The 25079-nt window shown below is 38.5% G+C and overlaps 1 long non-coding RNA gene across 6 annotated transcripts in view; it reads left to right on the top strand.

Annotated features, from left to right (window-relative positions):
• LOC132691500 (uncharacterized) overlaps positions 1-25079 on the top strand; it is a 1565096-nt gene that overhangs the window by 267337 nt on the left and 1272680 nt on the right. For 4 of the 6 annotated variants that reach the window (XR_013554850.2, XR_013554852.2, XR_013554853.2 and 1 more), the window contains exon 4: positions 6845-6967. The exons of 1 other annotated variant lie outside the window; for it this stretch is intronic. This is a non-coding gene — a long non-coding RNA (uncharacterized LOC132691500). Of the gene's footprint in view, positions 1-6844; positions 6968-8326; positions 8634-25079 lie in introns of those variants that run through there. One more of the 6 variants, XR_009615822.3, reaches the window with a different exon arrangement.

Genomic DNA, 25079 nt, shown 5'->3' with positions numbered 1-25079 from the left:
AATAACATTAATATTTTTGTAGGCGTAATACAAGAATTTTGAGGGACTCCACCAGGACTCTTAACTCCATAGACACCAATATTAAGTTTCACATCAACTTTTAGTGTGATTTCCTGGTACTCAGAAAAATTCCCACAGCATGGATTTTCTAAGAAAAAAGATTGTATTTTTGTATCTTAAGAAAAGTTCTTTAAAAGCTTAACCTTATGCTAGAAATGACAAATGCATTTGTCATGTGTAACTTTTGCCCAGATACACCAATGTAGTGTAAACAATGAAAGGGTAGAATATAAGTGTCTGGGAGAAAGACCTTCCTCTGTTCTATGGTCCTTCTAGTAGGTTTTAGAATCACATTGCCATGAGAAGATGAACAGGAGAAATCCAAATTTGATAAGCTTCTGTATAGGGAATCCACACAGACATGAGATTCCAAACCCAGTGAGGCAACATGAAGCTTGCATGAGGTAGGGAGAGGAGTAGAGTCTGAAGATAAAAAGGGAGAAGGCTGTCAGCAAGGTGCAAGGAGAGGATTTGAAAAACAAGGTTGCCTTCTTACGCAGATAACATTTTTTGTGTAAAGGGAAGTCTCTGTTACAGCTCTCTACCTGGTACAAGTTGTCCTTGCCTAGGAAACTTAGTTGAGGAGGAGGCAGAGAACTTTTCCTGCATCTGCTGGGTTCTCATTACTTGCAACTCAAAATAATTCTTATGCTAAAGGGGCCCATCTTGGGGAGCCTGCCCTTGGCCTGTACATAACTATGGGAGTTGAATCTGTATAGACCTTAAGTACAATGGAAATAACATGAGCTTTGTAAGTAGACTTTTCTGTGTTTATTTTTTATTTTATTTTATTTTTTTGATCTTTCTGTGTTTAAATAAAGCCTTCGATATGTTTCAGTATGTCATCTCCAAGATCGGTTGGCTCTAAACCAGTTTTTCCCATCACTTTCAAGGGTGTTTTTTTTTTTTTTGTTTTTTTTTTTGTTTTTTTTTTTTTTTTGTGGTTTTGTTTTTTTGTTTTTTGGTGCACTTGTTTTCAATATTAAAACACTGAAAAAAAAAGCCTGCACAATCTTAATGTATTAGCTGTACAAACAAGAATAAAGCTACTCTGGTTTAAGTGTAAGAGGGGGACCCGGAGTTGGGTTTTTCTTCCAGACAGGGTAGGTCTGGGAAACTTCTTTCTCCAAGCTTCTGTAGTACAGTTGGAAAGCCTCTGGAATACTTCTCTCCTTGAATTGATCGTTAAATGCAGCAGACGGTGCTTCTGTGGTTCCCCTTGGTTACTGGGTTTCAGGTGTGCTCCCATCCCACAGACTAAGGATCCATCATTTGAGTACCAACTTCTTCTGCTCTTTCCCTCTCGGAAGTAGAGAGTAGTAAGGACAAAGCTCAGCGATAGTCAGACTCTAGCGTATCCCCACACCTGCCTTCCCCCCAAGTACAGTCTCAACACTATAAGGAACTCTGGTAACACCATGACCCGGCCCATCGTGTGCTCAGCACTGTCTACGTCAGTCCCCCGAAAGACCTTATACTCGGTTCCTTCCTCGTCACCCTGACCTCCTATTCCTGGGACTCTGCTGTCTTTTAATCTGATAATGTACTTTCTTACACAACACCAGAATACTTCTATGCCCTAGGGAATGCCCTATTTACACCACACCCTTGTGCTCTACTTGGAAGGTTTAAAATTCCGTATGGTTACTCAATGACCGTTTCTGCCAGTTCTTAAGGAGCTGAAGATGATTTTTGTCCCTTAAAATTAGGACTTCCAGGCTCAAATGTTTGGCAGATCTTCTGTATCAGTATATTTTTACTGGCGTACCCATTATGTTCTACCTCCTTCCTCAGTATATAAATCCCTCTCTTCATCCCCATCTTCCCCATCTGCTGATGACCTTTCTTCCCACAAAACTGAGAGAAGCCATTAGGGAAGAACGTTTACCTTGTTCTACTCACAACAAACCCTGACTGTATTCTTTTTTCTTCTACCTTTTCCTTGGATGAGCACTCTGCCTTCCTACACGTGCTATTATCTGTCTCCTCGTTCCATTATATCTAAAGACAATTCCTGAGCAGTTACATTCTTTCCTTATTGTATGCTGATTTTTCTTGCACTGGATTTTTCTCACCAGTACATGAAACTGTGATAATACCTATCTTGAATGAGAAAACTCTCCCTTGATCTCCTGTCCCTTACCAGATCCTACTTCATTCCCCTGGTGCCAAATTACACTCAGAACTCCTTAAGAGGGTTACCTATAGTCATGGTGCACCCTTCCTTTGACCTACTTCTTAAGAATAACTTCACCAAAATCAGCTGTATGAAGGTCAGGATGCTGTCAATTTTATTACATTTCATGGTTAATTTTCTGTCTTGATTTGACGCTCTGCTTACCCTTCCTTAAAATGGCTTGCTTGGCTATTGGTGCTCCATGAGCTTTGGTTCTCCTCTGCCCTTAGAGTCTACTTAAGTTCAGTTTGCTTTGCTAATTTCTTCTCACCCTCCACCTTTGCAAAATTGAAGTGTCTTCCTTTGAACTCTTGTCCATTACTGCATAGATAACCTCTGTGTGATGTCATCCAGCCTTAGGCATTCATAGGCTCTTTTCCAGATCCACATCGCTCAACCTCAGCCTCTGCTCTGACACTAGACTGACCTACCCAGTTGCATTTGGGTTTCTAATAGAGCTCTCAAATGTAACAAACCTAACCAAACTCCTGATTTACTCCCTTCACAAAAGCTGACCCTTACCAGTCCTTCTCTACCTTAATAAAGGGCAACATCATCCTAAGGCCAAAACCCTTAGAGTTACCCTTGGCTCCTCACTTTCTTAAGTACCCAACGTCCAATCCGTTCACAAATGGTGTTTGTGTTCATGTCACAGTACCGGGAATCCCACCCATTTGCCCCATGTTCAACAAAAACTATCTTGCCCGACCCATCACAGAAATCTTGCCTGGATTATGCTAGTGTTCTCCTTTAACGGGCCAAGGTCCCTTTGTGTTAGTACAGTGTATGCTTCTTGCACCAGCCAGTGATTGTTTACCATTTAAGAGTTGACGTTTTTCTGATAGAACACTTCGAAAGGCCTTTATTTTTCACTCAGAAAAAGCTGATATCACCATGAGAGATTACTAGGGACTATAGATACTATCCAGATTAGGGTACTTTGCATAAGGGAAGGGGGCACTCACATTAATGTCACACAGCATATGTTAACAGGGTCTTAGATAAACTAGGTGTCCCCCTACCTTCCCACCTATAAGCCCCTCCGTGATCTGCTTCACGCTTGCAATGTATTTAAGTTCCTCCCCTTCCTGCTTCCCTTTCACACATACATCTCACTTAGATCCTGCATCCCTTTAATTTCTAGGAAGCTATACTGCCTAAAAGCATTCTCCTACATCAGTTATCTGCTCTTGGACATTTCTTTGCTTAAAGTACCCTTTCCTCGTATTACAGAGATTGTTCCCCAATTTCCTTCATGTTTTTGCTCAAGTGTCCCTTAACCAGAGAGGCTGCCCCAGACCCCTTACCTAAATAACCTTCTTCCCTATACCTGGCACACTCTTCATTATTTTCCTTGATATTTTTCCCATACCGTTTATCATCGTTTGCTGTATCATTAATGGATTTATTGATTATTGTGTTCCCTACCCTTTAGAAGGAAAGCTAGGAATGTAAAGAGACCATTTCTATTTTGCTTCCTCCTCTGTTGCTATCCTAGAATAATCCCTGAGGCAGAGTGCTCAATTAAAATGGGCGAATCAATGAATGAAAAATACCTGCTTCATACTATATTAGTTCTGATCTTCTAGCTTGTCTGGCACTGACCAGATGATAACAAGCATGTACTGGAATTACAGATGATCCTCACTCATGCACAGAAGGGTATCATGATTTCATAATATAGAAGATCCTCTTTGACCTTGTTATGTTTATACACACATACCTGTAAACACACACACACACACACACACACACACACACACACACACACAGGTATTCAGAAATGTTGGTTATAGCTAGTTTATAAAATACCATGCTCTTTTACCACATTACTATATATTTTTTATTGCACATTGAAGAAAAACTCTACTAGGTTCTTTCTCTCTCTTACTCTATGAATTAACAGTTCTGGGTCCCAAACACTTAACGGATTGGACAAACACACGTAGGCTCATTTCCCAGTTAGGAGTATCAGTTTTAGTTCAAAAACGTGGTTTCATGAAAGTGGATTGACAGTGATAAAATGGAATGGTCTTCATAAAATGAGGGAGAAGAAAAGGTCTGATTTCAAACAGATAAATCGTATTTCATTTCACTTCCCAATTCATGGTCTTAAAGCAATTTTATCTTGTATACAATCAGAAAGCCGTATTTGTGATTTGCATTGTCTGATCATCATTCTTGCCTCTGTTAGCTTCAACTGTATCTTTCTAAAGTATTTGATTAGTTTCCCTACTCCCTTACATATCTCCCTACTTATGACCTAATGTCCAATTTAAGTCCAATTTTGATAAGCTCTCTACAAATCAATTTGTTGTCATAAATCCATTCATATTTAACTTTATCAAAAGTGTGTTCTTTCTTAATATGTATCCTGATTCCATATTTCATTAATAACAATAAATATGTTATTAGGAAACTTCCGAGCTTTAAATTAGGTTTGGAACATTGAAATTCTTAAAATGCTTGCATTTCCTGTTGGCTCAGCTTTGTTTATCTGGTAATAATGTAAACTATGCCGTTCATATAAGCAATTGAACTGCTGCTAAATTTAATATTCATTTCATTTGTGGTAGAAAACGCTTGCCAGACATCACACTGGTGTATAGGGTATAAGTTAAATGAAACAGATAAATTGAACAAAAAGAACCAGAATTTCTAGGATCAAAAACTAAGTTAGTGATAATATGGCAATAAGTCAAACTTAAACTACTTATTTTGCATTAGAAACCTTTAACTGATGAAAAGATTGTATATTACATTAAAAAGTCTGAATTTCATTGATTAATAAGAATACGGAAGGATAAAAATGTTAATGTGGAATAGTAAGATTATGGTGAACTTTAATGTTATTTTCATTAAATTGCTTGGGTTATTTTTCAATGAGAATTCCTTTTACAAGTAAAGGGGTTTTTTATTTTGTTTTGTTTTGTTTTTTCTCCTTCCTCCTCCCCTCACAAAACAAAACAAAACAAATCACACAAAGATCAGTTGTCATATCCTGGTAACTGATGCTACCTCATAAACCTCTATTGACATAGTTTAGTAGTTACAAATTCTCTCACGTATTATAACATCTTCCCTAAAACCTGTCTTCAATCATGATGGTCTGTAATCTATCCTCCACACTATAGACAGATCTTTCAGGAACACAAAATGAATTACTGCTCGACTTCATATCTTCTTGCAGTTGGCCTCCTGTGGCTTTCAGAATAGAACTTAAGTTCTTTATCATGTTGTCTAAGGCACGGTGAATTCTTGTCGCCGGTTTTCACGTCCTATGTCTTGGCAAAAAAATATTCCAGCCATTCAGAGGGACTTGGATTTCAAAAAACGTGTCCTTCTCTTCCCCCCACTTCTCCTTTGCCAACCTGTTGTTCCTTTCAGATAGAAACTTCGGCAAGTTCTCTGTACCACTATCTTGTTAATGTATCCTAAGCCTTTGAGCTGCGACCCACCTAGTCCTACCCTCTCCTGGTAGCCTATCCCTAACACTGTGTTACAGTCCTTGATTTTCTTTTGTGTCCATGCATTACACTGTGAGCTTTTCGATTTCTCGTGCAGCCTCATCATCTCTGTATCACTTGTTCATGTAACTTTTGGTTACCAAGATCATGCTTAATAACTAGATGATGAATGCATGTTGAATGAGTTACTACTCTCTATTGCACTGCTATGAGAGTAACCTTGCAAACATAAATCATTGTGCAAGAAATAATGCAAGCAAGCACAGCTTCCAGAAAGACTAAAGGTTTGGGAGCTTACCTTTAAGGTAAGGTAAAATGATTTACTGTGTCTTCAGATGAACTAAATACTGTGCCATTTTTAATCTCTCACAACTATAACCATTAGACTGTTCCTTTATAGTCAGGGTGCTTTGAAAAGTTTGATAGCAATATATTTAAACTCAACATTTTGATGTTTATGAATATTTTATTAAGTACATATTTTAAACATCTGGAAAGCAAGCATTATCAAATGTAAAATTACTGTTTTACTATGGTATGAAGCATATCACAAACAGACTTGAGATTAGTGAAAACATTGCTTACCTGTATAAATTACATTCTTAAATCTACATTAGGAACCAGGCTAAATACAATTTCATTTTTAATTTGTTTTTCGGTATGGCAGTTCTCCATGATTTGCATATAATTCAATTTCTGTCTTTATTCTAGAAAACCTGTTAATTACATGTTTTATTTCCTGAATAGTATTGCCTAAGTGCATTTGGTAGCTACTGTAAAAAATGGGCAGGCAGGCACGGTGTACGTTTTTAAAATGGTATATATAGTGAGGGGCTCTTGTGTGACTCTATCAGTTGAGCGTCCAACTTGTGATTTCTACTTAGGTCCTGATCTCAATGGTTCGTGGGTTCAAGCCCCGTGTTGGGCTCCACATGGAGCCTGCTTGGAATTCTCCCTCCCTCTCTCTTCCTCTACCCCACTCAGTCTGTCTCTCCTTTCTCTCTCCTCTCTCTCTCTCTCTCTCTCTCTCTCTCTCTCTCTCTAACTTAATTTTTAAAAAAAATAATAAAAATATTTAAAAAAAAAAACAAAATGCTACAGTGAAACAGCTTTCAGTTGGAGTCTTTTCTTTGTGTTTTAGTTCTGAGGCAGCGTTGCTGGCTCTAGATGATGGTTTCACATGCATGGATGAAGATCACATGGAAGTCCTTCTCACTTCTGGCCTGACTCATTAAGAGAAGCAATTCCATTTGCAGATGGGAAGGTGACTGTACTTTGCCCATAGCTTACTGTGCCACCTGGAAAACTCTGACTCTGAAACAATCAGGCAAGATGTTTGTTTAAAAAAAAAAAAAAGTGACAGGCCTAAGCTGTATACACGCAGGTCTCTGGAGCTCTTATGCATATAAGATATTACAGGAAACAACTGATGCAATGTTAGTCCTGTCCCACTGTTGATGGACTACTTCTGCTCAACTTGAGATGTGTTGAACTATACAATATACACTGACGTGGTGCTGAGAAGCAAATTACATGCTGTTGTTTGAAAGGTTTATGAAACCAAACTACTGAACAAAAGCCTGTGTGTATTACCAAAATATCTAATATATCTTTGTAAAAGTGGTGAAATCCCAAAGGATAGGTAGTTGGAAGATGATGAACCCCAAGGAACGTGCTCTAAGCCATAAAGCTCTTATCTGTCAATATCATACACAGTAAATGTGTTAAAAAAGAACATAATGGTGTGCTATTGTTATTGCTGAGACATCAGTCTTCTTTATGTTTGCATTAGGGACTTGTTAAGGTGCGGAATGTTTTGCCCACTAAATGTCTATATGAGACAAGATTGTCAACTCAGCTGTAAACAGAGGGCACTCTGGCTAGAAGAATCTCTGAAATTGGCTTTTATACGTATAAACAGAAGAAAGGGTTCTTGATTCTTATTTTTGCCTGATAATTGTTTAAGGGTTTGAAAGGAAACATAAATATAAATGTGGTTTCACACATTTTGGAAGGCTTACCTTAATAATACTCATCTTCCTTTTGGTTTTATTAAAGACTGAGTGTATACTAGACAGTGAGCATAAAACAACCCGTAATTTTCTGTCTTAATTGGAGTCACAACATAAAAAGCACATAGAGGATTACTCTAAAACAAAATGGGTTGTTGTTGTTGTTGTTTTGACTTTTTTTTTTCTGGGGGGGGGTTTCTGGGAGTAAGAGGGCTCTTATTACAGAATTAAACTTGAAAGGGCTGATTTCTACGTTTTGTCACTTCTTTCCATGTGCCGAACTCAACTAAGGAGACTTTGATATTTGAATCAGATTGTCAGGGGGAAAAATAGTACAAGACCTTTAGACATTAATTTGCCTGTAGGAGAATGGAAAATAAGGACAGAGGACAGGGCCAGTGTCCTCAAAACTTGTGTGTGAGCCTAGTACTCACTTTCCTGGTCCCTAACACTCTGTATCCACATTGGGTACTGAATACGTTGGCCAGGGAAATGACCAAATCTACTTTTTACTTTTCACTGCCAGTTACCTCTATGAACTAGCATACCTAAACAGAATCGATGACTAATCATAAGTGACACATGTTAATTTGTCTTGAAATAAATTTCAGGGGGAAAACAAGGTGACCATGATGAATTTCAACAACCAGGGCACCAGGAGAAAGTTTGAAAGACAGTGCAAATGTCCAGGAGCAGCATTCCCGGCTGTTTGATCATGAGTTACACGTCTTCCCTAGTGACAGTGGATATCTTTTTTCTGTGGACCAAATTAAAATGACACTTTGAAAACATTTTTAAAAGCTTCTTTAAAAACTACACTCTGAATAGTTTATCTGGAATAAAATAATGATCTTTTGGAGAAGAGAAATTCAGACACAAATAACACAATACTACTCTCAGCCTAATTTTACCTAAGACTCTGAGGAAAAACGTAGATCCCTGATAAAAAAAAAAAAAAAATACAGGTGTTCAGTCAGAAATCAAATCCTTCTTGGGGCCTGGGTGGCTCAGTCAGTTAAGCGCCCAACTTCGGCTCAGGTCATAATCTCCTGGTTTGTGAGTTTGAGCCCCATGTCAGGCTCTGTGCTGACAGCTCAGAGCCAGCTTTGAATTGTGTCTCCCTCTCTCTCAAACATTAACAAAAAATTATAAAAAAAAAAAATACAAATCATTCTACCTTATGCTCAAGTGGCCAGTACTTTGCGGTGCTGTATAAACTAGTGACAAAGACAAATGCTCAGGATTTCCCTAATTCTTTGTTTAGTGAGATTGTATTTTTTTTAATGTATAGATACTAGAATTTCATCCCTGTTTGCGATTTAACTTAGTGGAAATATTTTAGCTTTTATTGCAAGAAGCCAACTCCTTTAAGATGTTAGGTTGCCAGAAAGACACTAACAGTAAAATAGGAAACTCGAGAAATCAGTCTGTATTCCAGGGACCTCTAATGATAACTGCCTCTTTTCCTGCCATTACTCCTATCAGCCCCAATATACTATGATCTAGTCTTTGAGAAGAAACAGGGCAGGAAGGTGCCACAATCCTAGACCAAGGAACTCCTCTCTCTCCAACTACAAAGAGGGGCCAAAGAACTGACCCTTATACATTCCCCCACTAGAGGTCACTGAAGCTTTAGGTCAAGGCTTTGGTAACCTTGGGGGAGGGGATGGTATTTACATGGAAGCTGAGACAGATTTTTAAATGGGGCTATTTTTTAATAAAAAGGGACAAGTGTTGGAACTTGCCTTAAGGATTGATTTTGAAACTGAATTGACCATTCTTATTCTTGGACTCTTTTTAAATAATAAAAATGGAAATTTCGTGTAAAATTTGAAGCTTTGCTGTAAAATTCAGTTTCTAGTGGAGCAGACTATCACCTATTTGAGCTGGAAAGACCATCAACATTCCCTGTGCCAGCACTTAATTTTCTAGATGAGGACCTGAGAAAGTTGAATAAATGAACCAAGTGTGCAAGACTGAGTCAGGAGCTAGTTCCAGAACTCAGGTGATCTGATTGACATTTCACTGCTGTTTGTGTTTTAAGAGCGTTCTGTAATAGAATTTAAAGGGTTGGCATTATGAATCTAAACAGACACTAGGAAAGCAGTAAAAATCTCAGAATCTGTCCTAATGTGTCAACATCCTTCAGAACACTTAGGAGCTCAGGTACAAAAACAGTGAAAGTTTTAAGTAGGTAGCATTTGGTTTTAAATGTCCTTGTGATAACGTTTGATGAAAGACCCTTAATTCTTAGAAAATATTTCATTGTGAAGAATGGATATCTTTTATGAGCACAGTTAATATCTAAACCATCATTTAAAAGCGAAGAATATTGGAGGGATACTATAATACAGTTTTTTATTATTTTTTTTAACATTTATTTTTGAGAGACACAGAGGGACAGAAAATGAGGAGGGGAGGAACACAGAGAGAGAGGGAGACACAGAATCTGAAACAGGCTCCAGGCTCTGAGCTATCAGCACAGAGGCTCGAACCCACGAACTGCGAGATCATGACCTGAGCTGAAGTCAGTTGCTTAACTGACTGAGCCACCCAGGCAGCCCACTATAATACTGTTTGTAATCATTGCCACCAAGTTTAGTATTTCTGCCGGTTATATGCCAGGTGCTCAATTCTTTTGAGTGGTTGTGGGCTACTTGTAAGATAGGCAACATTGATATCCTCCATTTATAGATGAGGAAGTTGAGGCTCCCGTAGTTAAAATAATTTGCTCAAGTTCAAAAAATGAGGACCCAAACCGAAGCCATCTTATTCTAGATGCTTCAGGCTTATGCTGTCCACTGCCACTCTAGGATTAAGGATAACTTAAATTTGATAAGGAATCTATAAATTAAGTAGAAATGTTTAAAAAATGTACAGTGAAGTAATGTTAGAAATGGTTTTTTTTGGGGGGGAGGGGGATTAGGTAATTACCTATGCACACTTTGTTTCTTCATGTTAGTATTCAGAGAAAACATATTCGCCCTAATGGCCTTATTAAAATGTGGGAGACTGAGGAAATCATTCAAGTTTCACTCAAGTTTTAATAGAAGCATAAGGACCCCCCTATAATGAGAAGAGTAAGGGGTGCTGTAGAAATACTGGGATACTTAAATGAGTACTGGAAAAATGAATATAAGGAGGGATTTTATCCATGAGAAAACTAGGAGTTGTGTCTCCAGTAGGTGAGGAGATGGTTAACTATCTTCACAGCTCTCTCTTGACCAGTTTCTGCCTCACAGGGCTTGCTCTTACTGAAAGTTACTGCAGGGTATTGGAGTAGGAACACAAAGCAATATTTTGACTTGGAACCATAATGGAAACCCACATTTGGCACAGTATATTTAAACCTCACTTTAAACTTGGAGAATTATGACTTTAATTAAAGATGCAGCACAGAGCCAGCAAGATAATAAATCTGAAATGGCTTATTCAGTTGGGTTACATTCCTATGACCTTAACGGTCACAGTTGTCTCTCAGTGCTGTTAATACCATGGCAGGCTTCTGACCTTTCCTCCCTTAACCCTTCACCTGGAGCAGTTGCCTGTCCCCACCCCTCCCACCCCTTCTGGACCCCTATTGTCAGAGTTCAAAATCTTAAAACAAATGGCACCTATATCTAAGCTGAAACCATACTAGGGAGATACATGGCATTGCTCAGATTAAAATGAAAGCAAACTCTAAAGCATAGCTAAGCATAGTTGTACCATTATAATATCTTTTTAAAAAGTTAAGTCTAATCCAGGTTTTTTCTGTCAACTCCAGCCCAAGTGAAGATTGATTAAAAACATGTAAGACAAAGACTATAACTTTGTAATTCCAACTGAGTTCGTACTTATTTTACAATGAAGGCTTTCAGTTTCCATCTTCCATGGCTTTCTTCTATGTTGTATTAACTAATGACTGACTTTTTTTCCCCCCTGACTACTCTTGGAATACCTGTGCATTATCATTTTCCATTTTCCAATTTCTAACTCTTTCCCTGTGACAGCAATGGCCCTTCCATTAAGGCACAAAGAAATAAGACTTAAAGATGTGAGTAAATGCACTCATGTAGATTTGGGGAGAATGTGAATAGAAATCAGTTGGAAGGAAATAATGGACTCATTTTCCTGTGAAAATGAACATTAAAATTTGAGAACCTTAAGAAAAAGGGAATGGAGCTAGAAACTCAAAATTAAAAAGAAAAACCCAGTGAGTTTATCTCTAAAGCGGAGGCTGTCATTTCTTAAAATATTGCAGCTTGGTACAAGGAGATCTCAGAACAGTGGGTGCTCTTACACTGACAATCCATGCTTCTGTAGCCTGGCGTGACAGGTGACCAGAGGACAGAGGCTGCCATGTTTGGTTGAAACATGGCACTCCCCCACAGTTGTCAATCTTAATTTCTATTCTGAAAAACTTACACTTGTTTCCAATCACTTTGGAACACAAAAATCAATAAAGCTTAATCTCCAAAAATCAGAAGGACACTTAATGTGTGCACATGTTAAAAAAAAGTGATTCTATGAAGTTAGTGTCTTGGGGTCTAAGTTTTGCCATAAAATGACCTGAATATTTCTTCAAGTAAAAAGTATGGGCAGTGAAGTCTGAACCATATCTTAGGCAGTACTGCATGCATTCACAAGATAGTTTAGAACAAATGTAATTAGTACTAAAATAGAACCATTACTTTGTACTCAAATTTAAAACAAAACAAAAACTCCTTAGCATACCCTGTACTTTGAAATGCATTGCCAAAGAATATGGGCCACTCGTTACAAGAAACAAAACAAAATGAAACAAAAGCCAAAAACACCAGTCAGCTGAACATTTATGCTAACATTAAAGCAACGTATAACACACGAATTGAAGACCATTTCCTCACTAAAATTACTTCCTGGAGTTGAGATACAGCCTCTTAATCAAATGTTTTGTTTATCTGGCTTGCATGAAGTATAAACTCAGGATAAATTTCTTTCCCTTCAAGTCGCACGGTCCTAAGTAGCTCATTTCTATCAATGGCTGTATGGGGAAATGTGCCACATGACTCCATTATGGGGGAAATAGTGTGTGTAACCTAATCCTGATTTGCAGCTCTAAGTCTTGTGTTGAAATTTGCCCTTGGCGATTTCACAATGTATTTTATATGTTCAACTTTATCTGAAAGGATTTGTGTCTGTTCACCTCACCTCAGAGACCTTACACTGATGACTCTGGGCTGCCAGGCTCCCATCATGGCAGTCATTGTGAGGTTTTATACCTGAACAGCTCAATTATTTCATTATTGTAATAACTTAATTAAAGCACTTTGAGGGTGAGGGAGGAGGTGCTTAAAACTATGCTTGTGTAATTTTGTTGTCTCTAGCTTAGAGATGGTGGTTCTTATGTTTTAGCCCCAAAGACAAACATAGCTGATAATCTTCCATCAATGGTTATTTCAGTGGATTTAGTGCACTATATTGAATTGAAGGTGGCACATGCTTATAAACACTAGTTACATTTGGATAGTAGGCTATGAGTCCACGTAAATGAATTTTGAATATTAGTAAATGAGATAGTTGAACAAGTCATGATTTTCACTGTTTGTATTAATAGGGGAGGGTGGTGTAAGAGTATTTGGGTGGTTAACGAACAATATTTTCAGTTCTTTAAAATGCTATAATAAATTCCTGAATGAAGACTAGGCAGGAAATAAGTTTCTCTAAAAGCTAAAAGGCAGTAGGTTTTAAGAACTTGTTGAAATTTCCAAAAGAGCTTGTCAAAGTAGAATTGGCAAGATGACATTAAGGATCCTATCTTCTGTCCATTTGTCTCTATGTGCTCCAGGTGAATAATCAGTATTTTCAGTCTCGATTAAATCAACCTACAAGAGCAACATGTTGTAAAAGGAGAACATACTGAATAAAAGCCCAAACCACAAAGAAATCTATGCATGCCATCATTGAAACGATTAGTTTCCTGCTGAAAACATAAACTTGACCCCATCTGATCAGGGAGGGTCACATTCCATCACCCCAACATTCTATCTGTTTAGAATGCTAGAATGTAACTAGCTCTTAAGGTGACCATGTAGCTGACAGTTGAGGGTTCTTTCAATGTCATGGTATTTGGCCATTTCACCCACCTCCTGATGGCCTCGGACCTGTTACCTACTTTGCTATCCTAGGTTTAAAATGTGTCTTTAGACATTTGTGATAGAGAGGCATTTGGTTGCAAGAAATGGAAAAAGAAAACTGTCTTAAACTCTAGAACTTCTTCCATGAAATTTTGTGATAATAGTTAAAAAGCCTTGTTCAAACTTTTTAGATGGTCCTTGTCAAGTGTCTATTACCATAAATAATTATGGGCTTTTTACTGTCATGCCTGTTGGCTTACGATCGTAATGTGTCTCTGGCATTGCCGGATCTCATGCCATTCACAAATAACAAGCGCTAGTTGGAGGGCATAGGCAGTTGGCAGGAGGCAGGCTAGAGGAAAAGTCTAGAAGTGTCCTATCTTACATCCTCTGGCATGTCCTGGAACAGACTGGGTCCCATGGTTAGTCCAAATTGGTGAGAACTAAAATTCCTTTTTTGCCCTAGAGTAAAAAGCAGGCAGGAACTAGATGTGTGAGGATTGCCTTAGGAATTGGCTCCTGAAGAGTGTCTACCACTGCAGCCCAAACTGGGCTCCCCCTGGTTACCTGAACCTTTGCCAGTCTTTGCTTTCTTGTATTCTGTTCCTAAGGCACACTCCACCATTCCTGTGTCATTAGACTGCCTACATAATGGGCAGGGCATAGCATAGAGGCATAGCAGGGATGCTGTTTCTTAGAGATCTACCTGTAAGATACAGAAAATTCACTCATAGGAGCTTTTTCAAGTAGAATCCCATCCTGAACTCAGAAATCAGGGCAAATCTGGTCTTAAAAGCTAAGATCGAAGTTACTCAACTGCTGAAGATGAAGTCAGGCATGCTGACGAAGAGGTGCCAGCCCTTGTCTAGACTATTATGGAGCCTCCTTCCCATATGTTCTCTGTGTATCTGCTGATGTGAGCCATTCCTACTCTCTTGCATTCATTCTCCTTTGTTGGTTTGTTCTTGTCTTTGCTGAGCCTAAAATGAAGGGTTCAAGGTCCACTTACTGAAATTTATTGGTGGAAAAGGATAGGTAAGGTCTTTATTTTCTTTTTGTCCTAATTTAATATACTCTGCTCCCCTGCCTTGTTCTCTTCCTCATACATCATTGTGTTCTACACCAATGAAAGAAAATGTCCACGTACATTTTTAAGTGGCATGCGGCTTCTGATCAATAAATATCTTTGGATACATGTTTAACGTTAAATTACTCAACACCTAAACTATTCATCTAGAAAAGCCCAAAGGTAGTATTGGTAATTTCAGGGGAATTACAAAGCCCTCAAAAACGAAAGATGACAAGAGGGGATTAAGATCACAGGAAATGCCTAATACAACATTTGTGACCTACGAAAATGGAGCAGGAAAGCCACGCAATCTAGTCTCTGTTGTTAGAGTGTTGGTTTGAAATCTTCTGCATTTACGTAGCTTTGCAGCTTTAGAATTTAGCAAAGAAACTACTGCTTCTCCTGTAGAAAAACTGAGATGCTTGCTCCTATGTAATTTGTTTGGTAATGCAAGAGAGCATGGGTAGAACAGAGGCCAGGAGTAAAATAAGTGTTAACAGAAAATTAACCCTACAGAAGAAATTTGTCTCTTAACAGAATTTGTAATTTAAAGCAGTGGTTTCTTCTGTGTGATCCTGGAACCAGCAGCGTCACCTGAGAAAGGGCTAGAAATGCTCCCCCCCCCCCCCCCAGAACTGCTAAGTCAGAAGGTGAGGGTGGGACCCAGAAAACTGTGTCTCAGCAATCCCTCCAAGTGGTGCTGATACACATTAAGGTTTCAAATCCATTTAAATAGCCAGTGTAGCATCCTCTGTTGATAAATGCATCTCAAAACCCTAGAAAATGCTATACAGTCAGGCGATAACTTAACACATCTATTTCCCAGAGAAAACTTAAGCTAACGTGAATGCCTTGGCATTAGCTGAATTGAAAGATAATGAAATGAATTCATAAACGTGTATTTGAGCATCTCTCTGTCAAGCTGTATTTGCTAGAGCCCGCCTCCCCTACTCCCAACCCATCAGGGAGCTTTCGGAGATCAAGGATTATTGTGTTCGTCACCAGGCACAGTAAACATTCATGTACGCTTTATCTGTGGAACACCTACATTCTAAAAAACCCAAAGTGAACAAAAACACATGCATCTCTTGCCTCGTGGAGCTGATATTCCAGTCAGGGAGATGGCATGAGTCGATGGCCTTTTTCTAACTGAAAACGATTAAGTGTGTGCCTTGAAGGGACTGGTCAAGCTTTAAAAGGGTGGCTCGGAACTCCAAGGACTTGCCAGTGAAGTGGAGATCCGGAACTTAACGGCTTCAAGATCTGGCGGGAGAGTTTCCCTGACAGAACGAAAGAGGAGGGGAGAGTCGGGATTGCTGCAGGACCTGTCAACATGTCTGCTTAATTGGAGGGAGATTGGCAGGACACACAGTTGCAGAGTCACAAAGGGTCAGAGACTGAGAGAACTCTGTGTGGGGGCAAAAAGTTAACTTTAAAAAGTCTCTGCTTTAACATCAAATGATTTTAGAAGGTGATAGAAGGTAATTGTTCAAATTGTGGTAGCTCTTCAACTATGGCTGAGAGTGAAGGGAGAATGACAGGTGGATTGAAGAAAGCCGTTCAGTGTCAGGTTTCACATTATGACACTTGAGGTGTCTTCTTAGTGGTCAATATATGTCTGACGATGCTCAGTTCTACACAGCCACCTGGCCTTCTAGCATGAGATTTCCAGCATTTTATGCATGAAACTTGAAAATGCCAACTTGCACCATCTCCTCACCTTTGAGCTTTAGGCACCACAGAGTTTGGGTAAACCTGCTTGAAAAATAACGAGAGGACAGAGAAACCAAACTGTTGGCTAAAGATGCGATGTTGTTCCCATCCCTCGAACCTGGAAGGGCGGCGTGTGCAAGTGATTAGCAACTCGGTGAATGGTTGTTGAACACAGGCAGAGCCTAAACCTATGACATCGATCTCCGTGATGGCTCGAGCTTTTAACTGAGTTATTTTCCATGATACTAAAAGACTAAATATTGTCTTGAAAGGGAGAACAAGGGACACATATTTGCTGTTCAGGAAAGACAAACTAAATCTTGTAGCAGTTTAGTGACAGTGTGATATCATTCTTGATGTGCCTTGTTACAGAAATCAAAACACTTCTTCCAAGCGATTGCATGCTTGTACTGAAGTTATCAAAATACATGTGCGCATGCACACATACACACACACACACACACACACACACACACACACACACACAGGTTAGTTGGTCAGTATAGTATAAATCAATCCATAGGAGTTAAATGGTGTTTGATATTTCAAAAAAAAGCATTGATGATTTTTAAAGATGATGTATTGTTTGATACAGGAAGAGGAATAAACAGGTTCACTAGAGACCTGTAATTCTTTCAATAATGACATTTAAAATCCATGAAAATTGAATATGGGGTGATACACATTATAATGATACACGTAAAATAACAAATAATTCATCAGATATTATCAAATAGCCATAAGTTTGAAACAAAAGGTAAATCAATATAAAACAGGAAATCAAACTTTATTAGCATTTTTTTTTTCCTGGAGAGCTGCTTTAAATTGATCTTCAGACATTTGTAAGAAGTCAGGTGATGGCGAAAGAAACCCCACGTTATTAAAAATCAGGCTTACTAGGTTAAATGGAAAAGATACGACTATTAACATACAAACATTCCACACACATCCCACTAAGTAGAAGGGGCCAGGCATGCGTTCAAATGTAAAAGGTCTTATGATAGAAAACTATATTAAAATATATTCCAAGTGATTAATGATAAGCTCTGTACAAAGTTGGTTTGCTTTACTCATATAATTATTTTCCATTCAGTAATTTCCATTTCTGTTATGTGGTAAATATTTAACAACAGAGAAAATTAATATTTCAAGTTTTAAACACTATGAAAATGGATTATCTCCAAATTATACTCAGTATTCACTCTTTTATTTATTTTTTCCCATACGAGGTCTATTTTAAAATTTTCTCATCTACTTACACCATATATTCACTTAACAAAACTAATAAATTAAATGAGGGAAACCAGTGGAAAAAACCTAGAAGGAAAGTTCGCTAATCCAAAATTAATATTTGAACCAAATAGGATTATTACCTCTGGATGACAGTGCCTAAAACCATCCTTTAAACAAAGATAACTTTTCTTTCATCTGGAACATTGTATTTCTCTACCTGTCTGCAAACTACTGGTATTTTAAATTCATATTTAAATTTTATGCCTAGCCCTGTATCCTAGGAACTAAATATTTTTCATTCTTAAGTAACCTTAAGTTGTTCCCTTTACATCATAGAGTTTCTAGTTATGTAAACTCATTGTGATTTTTCTTGATCGAACCCCAGTTATTTTGCGATGTGTCTCACAGTGTTGGGCTTTTTTATCTGAAGCGTGCTTCAAGCTCTCCATTGCTCTGGCAACAGCAACCTGAGATAACCCAAGAGTTGGCCATTCAGCCAGGTCACCCTTTCCGTCTTGAGATCTGCACATGTTACAGTCCTCACATCCTCCCTTCCATGGTCCACTACTGAAGTATTTCCTAAACAAAGAATTCTCAATAAGGTGGTCTTCCTATTATTTCTGCCAGTTTCCTAAGTGTCCCTTTCCAACTCATCCATCAAAAAATGACCCTTTGTGGCTATCGGAATAAGAAAGCCATGTCCCTGGATCTGGCCCAAGTTGTTTTTGCAAACAAATCTTGACCATCACGGGTCATAGAAATCTCTCACTTTCTCTGCAAATTATTTCTTGCTCTGAGACCCCCTCATAAACATATCCACTAAAGTAACTCCCAAATGTTTCTTGGTGTGACTTTTTCTGCTCACCAGCTTGGCTAAGAAGCTTCCACACGTCCTAGTGTGTGTGTTCTGGGGGAAAGATTAAAAAGCGTACTTAACCACACTGTACTTGTTAGTTTATATGATTAGTATTAACCAGAGGTGCTGGAAAATGTAACATGTTGTTCAGCCATAGTTGCATGAAGTCCTTTATATTTGCCTTTGCTTTAATCTCATAATATATGAGCTAAAAAAATCATTGTTCAAAATAACTCATTTGCCTTCTCATTTTTAGCTCTGATTGCATTCTTGTTCTTAATCAGATTGTTGTATATATCCTTTATTTAGAGCGTACCAGACCCTGGAAAACTGTTAGGTGATTTATATATGCTACTGATTCTCACAGTATCCTTTTAAGTTAGGATCATTATTTTCTACCTTGTAAGTTTGTAAACAGGAGCTAAAGGATGTTCAGCTTAAAGATGCCACAGCTGGTAAGTGGGTGGTGGCCACATGTGTATCTCTCTTTATCTGAGGCAAAAGCCCATGCTGTTCCTATGCTACATGTACACCTGATCTTAGAAGCATATAAAATAACCGTTATGTTGCATCAAATATGTAAGAATCTATTTGGGGTTTAGAAACTCCCATAAAACCGCTTTCTCTTTACTGCTTTGAACTTCCCAAACTAATAATTAGAAAAAATACTTGGATAAGCAAGTTTTTTTCCAACCTATTACTTGGGTCAAAACAACCTGTGTGTAAAATCATTGCTATTTTAAATTCCCATACACTTCATATGCTTAGTATTAAAGTCTATACACGACATTCTGTTTTCAAAAACTTTCTTCTTTACCCATTCTGTTGTGCTTTGTTTTGTTTACCCCAGCTGAAAGATAAATACTAATTTCTGTTTCTGTATCCTAACAAAAAACCGGAAACTTAGCATTTTGGTCTTTCCCATAGTGATGTTTACATAGACTAAACTCACTCCTACTTTCACCTAAAATGTTAGGAAAACTCATCTGTGAAGGAGCAAAAAGGGTTGAGCATGAGATGCATTAGAATGCAATTTTCGTTTTTGCTGAAAATTAAACTTCCTACAACATATTTCAGCAGTTTTCTGATGAGAGATACATTTAAGGCTTGAAGCATTGTTATTGTTAGCATAATTCCCCTTATTTTAAACTATTGTGACCGATAAAGTCCTGGTCTAGAAAGCCATATCAAATTCACATTTTAACAAGTTTAACAAATGCTTAAGTCTCTTGGAACTGGAAGGGGCCACTGATGGAGGACAAACAAAGCTTTGCTGGAATAATCTCCCCTGACCACATTGAGATGGCCCATCATCCACAACTAGAGTCCTACTGAAGGACTCATCTCACATTATCCAATACGTAGGATTTGCAAAGATGTAATTATAGTACCTTCTCCCCATTGTGGGTTAGATTAAAACCAAGATACAGAATAGCACTTGGTTAATCTCAGATGCCTTGCACTGCTTCATTTGAATGCTATAAATACTGTTTTGTGAACAGTGGTTTTAGGGCTGGCTGCTTTACTTCCTCAGTTTTTACATCTTTTATAGTAGCCAACCCCATACAAACACATTAACCTGTCTTAAGAATCAGCTTAAAATATCTTCTCTCATTTTAGCTAGTATAACGCAGACCAAAACAGAGGCATTTAGAACATTGACTTAATATTGAAATTTTGCTAGAGTGCTTTTCAAGTCAGTAATTGGAACCTCTCCCTGAAGCATATGGTATTTTATTGATCCTGGGTTCATCACTCAATGGGAGCTGATCACTTGACTCTTTACAATGACCGTGCAATGTATAGCAGGTAGGAAGCATTACGGCCCAGACGGTTTCCCTCTGGTTTCACACTTGGAATGTTCTCGTTGGATACCCACGAGTGACTGCTTAGCTCAGGAGTGGGGAAGGGAGAGCAGTTGGGAAGCTTGTGATAAGTATGGTTTCCTGTGAAATGTTTTTGGTGGTTTTTTTTTTTTTTTTTTTTTTTTGGTTTTCTTTTCTGGTCACTTGTGACCCCTTTATGAAACTAAATACTTAAAACTCTTTTTGTCATAGAAATTTGTAAGTCATAGATTAAAGTTCAATTTCCATGGGTCTGTTTTGTTTCTCTTGGGAGAGTAACAATTGAGAAAAATTAGAGTGAAGAAATACTGGAAATCCTTTAAAATATAACTCTCTGTTCTCTCTTTTCACCTTCCCTCCCATGTCTGCCTTGTTCCCTCTCAGGACAGATGATGGATCATCCTAAACTCACCCTGAATTGCATACTTAGCGATTGGCTAGATGCTTCTGCAGAATTCTACGCTTGCTTTTGTGCATAAACTCTAGCCCAAGACCTCTTGCATCTAGGAATCTGAGTCACGGCAAAACCTGAGGCCTTGTTTTCCATGGTCTGTCCTCATGGCAATCACTTGCATGTAAATTTTGTTACCAATGTAAGGTTTTTTAATGTTTTTTATTTATTTTTGAAGGAGAGAGAGAGAGAGAGAGCATGAGTGGGGGAGGAGCAGAGAGAGAGGGAGACACAGAATTCAAAGCAGGCTCCAGGCTCTGAGAGCCATCAGCACAGAGCCCAATGTGGGGCTCGAACCCACAAACTGTGAGATCATGACTTGCGCGGAAGCTGGATGCTCAACTGACTGAGCCACCCAGGCGCCCCTTAAGGTTTTTTATAGCATTTACTTTTCTGTTTGTTTAACAGGGAGGGGTGTGTGTGTGTGTGTGTGTGTGTGTGTGTGTATGTATGTGTGTGTGTTTACCTGCATTGAATGACATTGGAGATGCAAAGAAGGGGGACATAGACTTTCCAGCCTCAAGGTACTTGAAATCTAATGGAGTAGTGGGAATTTATATACAGATGAGGGTAATGGGATTGGTACTAAGAAAAAAATATATAAAATGTCATAAGAGCATGAAAGATAAAAGCCTCTGGGAATTGACGGAGAACTCCTAAGACCCATGTAAAGGCAGAAGTTATCAAAACTACACTCTGGTGGGGTACCTCGGTGTTAGTCGGTTAAGCATCTGACTTCATGTCAGGCCATGATCTCCTGGTTCCTGGGTTCGATCCCCACATCAGGCTCTTTGCTTCAGTTCAGAGCCCACTTCAGATCCTCTGTCTCCCTTTCTCCCTGCCCCTCCCCTGCCTCACACTGTCTCCCTTTCTCTCTAAGACAAATAAACAATACTTTCTTTTTTAAAGTACACTCTTGTGAATCAGAGTGGAATTTTTAATAGAGCAAATTTCAATGGGAATGATAGGTTTTTAAAAATATAATAAAACTTAGAAGGTTTCTGTATTGAATGATGGTCCTTCTACCATAGCAAACAGGTGGTCAAACATTCTCCTGCTGATTTTCAGTACAGATTTTAAGGTTCAACTAAAATTCTTTACCAGCTCCTCTCAGGGAAAAAACAAACAAAAACCCCAAAAAACACAAGGATAAATATAAATAACAAAAGTTATATTTAGCACTGTATATCATGCAGATGGCTAATAGTAAGCACCTTGATTCTACAGATTAACTAATTTAGTTGTCTCAGGGTATATCTTGCAGATGATTTATCCTGGCAAACCCACTGGGAAGCAGTCTGCTCAAGGTTTTATTTTCCACAAGAGTCACATTAAAGTCCTCTAATGCCAGAAGCAGTTAACTGACAACTCAGCCTCAAGCTTTTCCAGGAAATGACAGTTTTTGTCTTTGCTTTTAGAACTGTGGTTCACAGTGTAAGCACGAAGGAGTAGGTTCAAAGCTGTTGGGATAAAACACCTCGTACCTGCCTGTGGCCCACCTTATAACTCACCCCGTTAGAGTTTTAGTGGCTTTGAAATTAGGTGGACATTGAGTTCTAGAACGGGCTTTGAGTGTTACTAATAAAAATCATTTCTACTGCCTTTATAATCGCATTGGGATTGTTTCTTAATCTGAAAGAAGAGAGAGACCATAATTTTAACTGCTAGGTCTCTTAGGGCATTTAGGTGATAAGACCAATATGGGTTTGCCCTAGATCTGGCATATAGGAAGTTCTTGATTAATTTTATAACTTTTTTTGCGTTCTTATGCAAAATCTGATGTGTTGATTAGATAGGGAGAACTTTAGGTAAACGATCACATTGATCCTTTTCATCTAGACTGTCAGAGTGAAACTTAGGTGACACTGTTCTTGCATTGTGTAGATGACAAGTAACGTTACAACTACATACCTTATCATAGTTCATTATTTAGCTTTAACTTTATTCCCAATATTCCATTATCTGTCTCCTACTGAAAATGTTAAAAAAAATTTGGATATAAACAGTCAATAGCTTCCTTGGGACTCAATTTTCATAAACTCTTGTAATGTTATCCCCTGCCTTTTGGCTCCAAAAATCTACGTTCTGGTTTAAAACACACGAGGCAAGTAAGAGTGGGATTATTAAGTTTCAGGCACTATAATGTGTATTCTCTCTAATGGCTAGAAAGTCAAGTTGAAGGAATGATTGCAAAAGCACTTCATGCTTATGCCCTTTAAGCATTTGACCATTTTGCTGTGAGAGGAGCCCCATACAAATAACAAAGCGAGCACCAGAGGTGTTGAGAAGCAATAAAATGGATGTGCATAATGAGATCTTAAATCAGTGTGACCTGCAAACATTCGGAGACTTTACTGGTGAAAAGCTGATTGGAGCTGAGTTGTAAAGGCTATATTTGACTTAGAAGGGATATTACAGGTAGGGAAAAATGGGAACAAACATAGAGAACTGACAATTCATCAGTGAAACTCAGGGAGTTAATGTATCCAGTTCAAAGACGGTATGTTTTAGAACATCCTTTCCTGAACCATGCCACTGCGGTACTGGATAGGAAGAAAAATAAGTTTCTCTAATGGTAGGAGTTAGAGGAATATTTGGTAAACACGTTCTTCACCACAGGACGTATCAGAGACTTTTAACAAGGAATTCTCTTATGCTCATGTGATCCTTGAAACTGTCTTACGTGTTTCTTAGGTCTCTGGAGACCAGCGTGGCAATTGTTGGTAAAGAGAGTAATGGAAGATAAGATTAGACCGGTGACTTGGAGACAGACGGGAGGGTCTGGAGTATTAGACGAAGGGGTCTGAGCATAAACCTGTGGGGAGTGAGCATCCCTGGTTCTGGAGTCAGCCAGCTGGTGCCTCCACGAGACCCCACCTCCTGGGCTGGCTGATCTCCAAGTTGGGTCGCCTGTCCCCGTTTTACAATCAAGCTGGATACCACGTTCAGTAGCAGTCCCTTTACAGCACTGGTGAGAGGGAACGGAGTTCCTGTGTGCAGACCCCTCCGATCAGAGCCTAGCACAGCGCAAGCAGACGAAAAACGTTACATAACATTAACGGGGAGAGACTGAACAATTTTGAGCAAAGAAATGGCACCATAAAAGAAGTGTGTTTGGAAAACGAATCTTTCATCAAACAAAATCCGTTGAGACCCTGGCTGTAACAGTAGGAAGCAGAAGGAAGGACGGGATTCCATTGGTGAAAAAGCCTTTCACAACATCGTAATAAATGGGAAGAGTTCCTTACAGCCCTAGAATTCAAATCTCAAATGTGCTGTGTGTAACTTCTTGAAAATGAAGTCGTTTCCTAATTAGCCAGTCAGAGAAAGACAACCTAGGACTTCACTCCTATGAGGACTTGAAGACACAAAACATATGAACAAAAGGGAAGGGAAGCAAAAATGAAAATAGGGAGGGGGACAAAACATAAGAGACAGAAATACAGAGAACAGTGTTGCTCGAGGGGTTGTGGGAGGGGGGATGGGCTAAATTTAAGGTAAGGGGCTTAAAGAAACTACTGCTGAAACCATTGTTCCACCACGTACTAACTAACTCGATGTAAATTATAAAAAATGTAGAAAGAAAAAAAACAAACATTTCAAAAAGTCATTTCCTTTGATTAAATAGTACCATGTAAAGACTTCCCCAAAATATCTTGGGTGTGTGAATGTGACTTCTGTGAGGTGTATGTGTGTTCCATCTGATTTTTTAGGGTACAGGATTTTTTTCACATGTATTCTGCTTCACTTTGAGGCTTTTATTTTGGAAGCCCGAATGTGACTTCGATGGCATTTGAATACCTTTGACTCAATTGGAACTTGGAATTGACTTTTGAATGAAAAGTGTTCCAGTAGCATGTTTATGAAAAAGTGAATTTTTCTAATCTTTGGCACGTGTGATTTTTTTTTTTTTTCCTTTACTCTGTGACATTACTTGAAATATGTTAAAACAGACTGAAGTATAGCAAATGAGATTTTAGTTTAGGAGGACAGGTCCATTATAAACTTAGAAAATTAATCATTTTCATTAGAGAAAAAATAACACTCAACAAATCGGTCTTTAGGCTTTCAATAAGAGGAATATAAACAAAAATGTTCGA

This window comes from Panthera onca, chromosome B1 (genome assembly GCF_046562875.1).
Source record: "Panthera onca isolate mPanOnc1 chromosome B1, mPanOnc1 haplotype 2, whole genome shotgun sequence".
Classification (NCBI taxonomy): domain Eukaryota; kingdom Metazoa; phylum Chordata; class Mammalia; order Carnivora; family Felidae; genus Panthera; species Panthera onca.
Note: the sequence above shows the minus strand (reverse complement) of the source record. Positions and strands in the feature narration are given on the sequence as shown.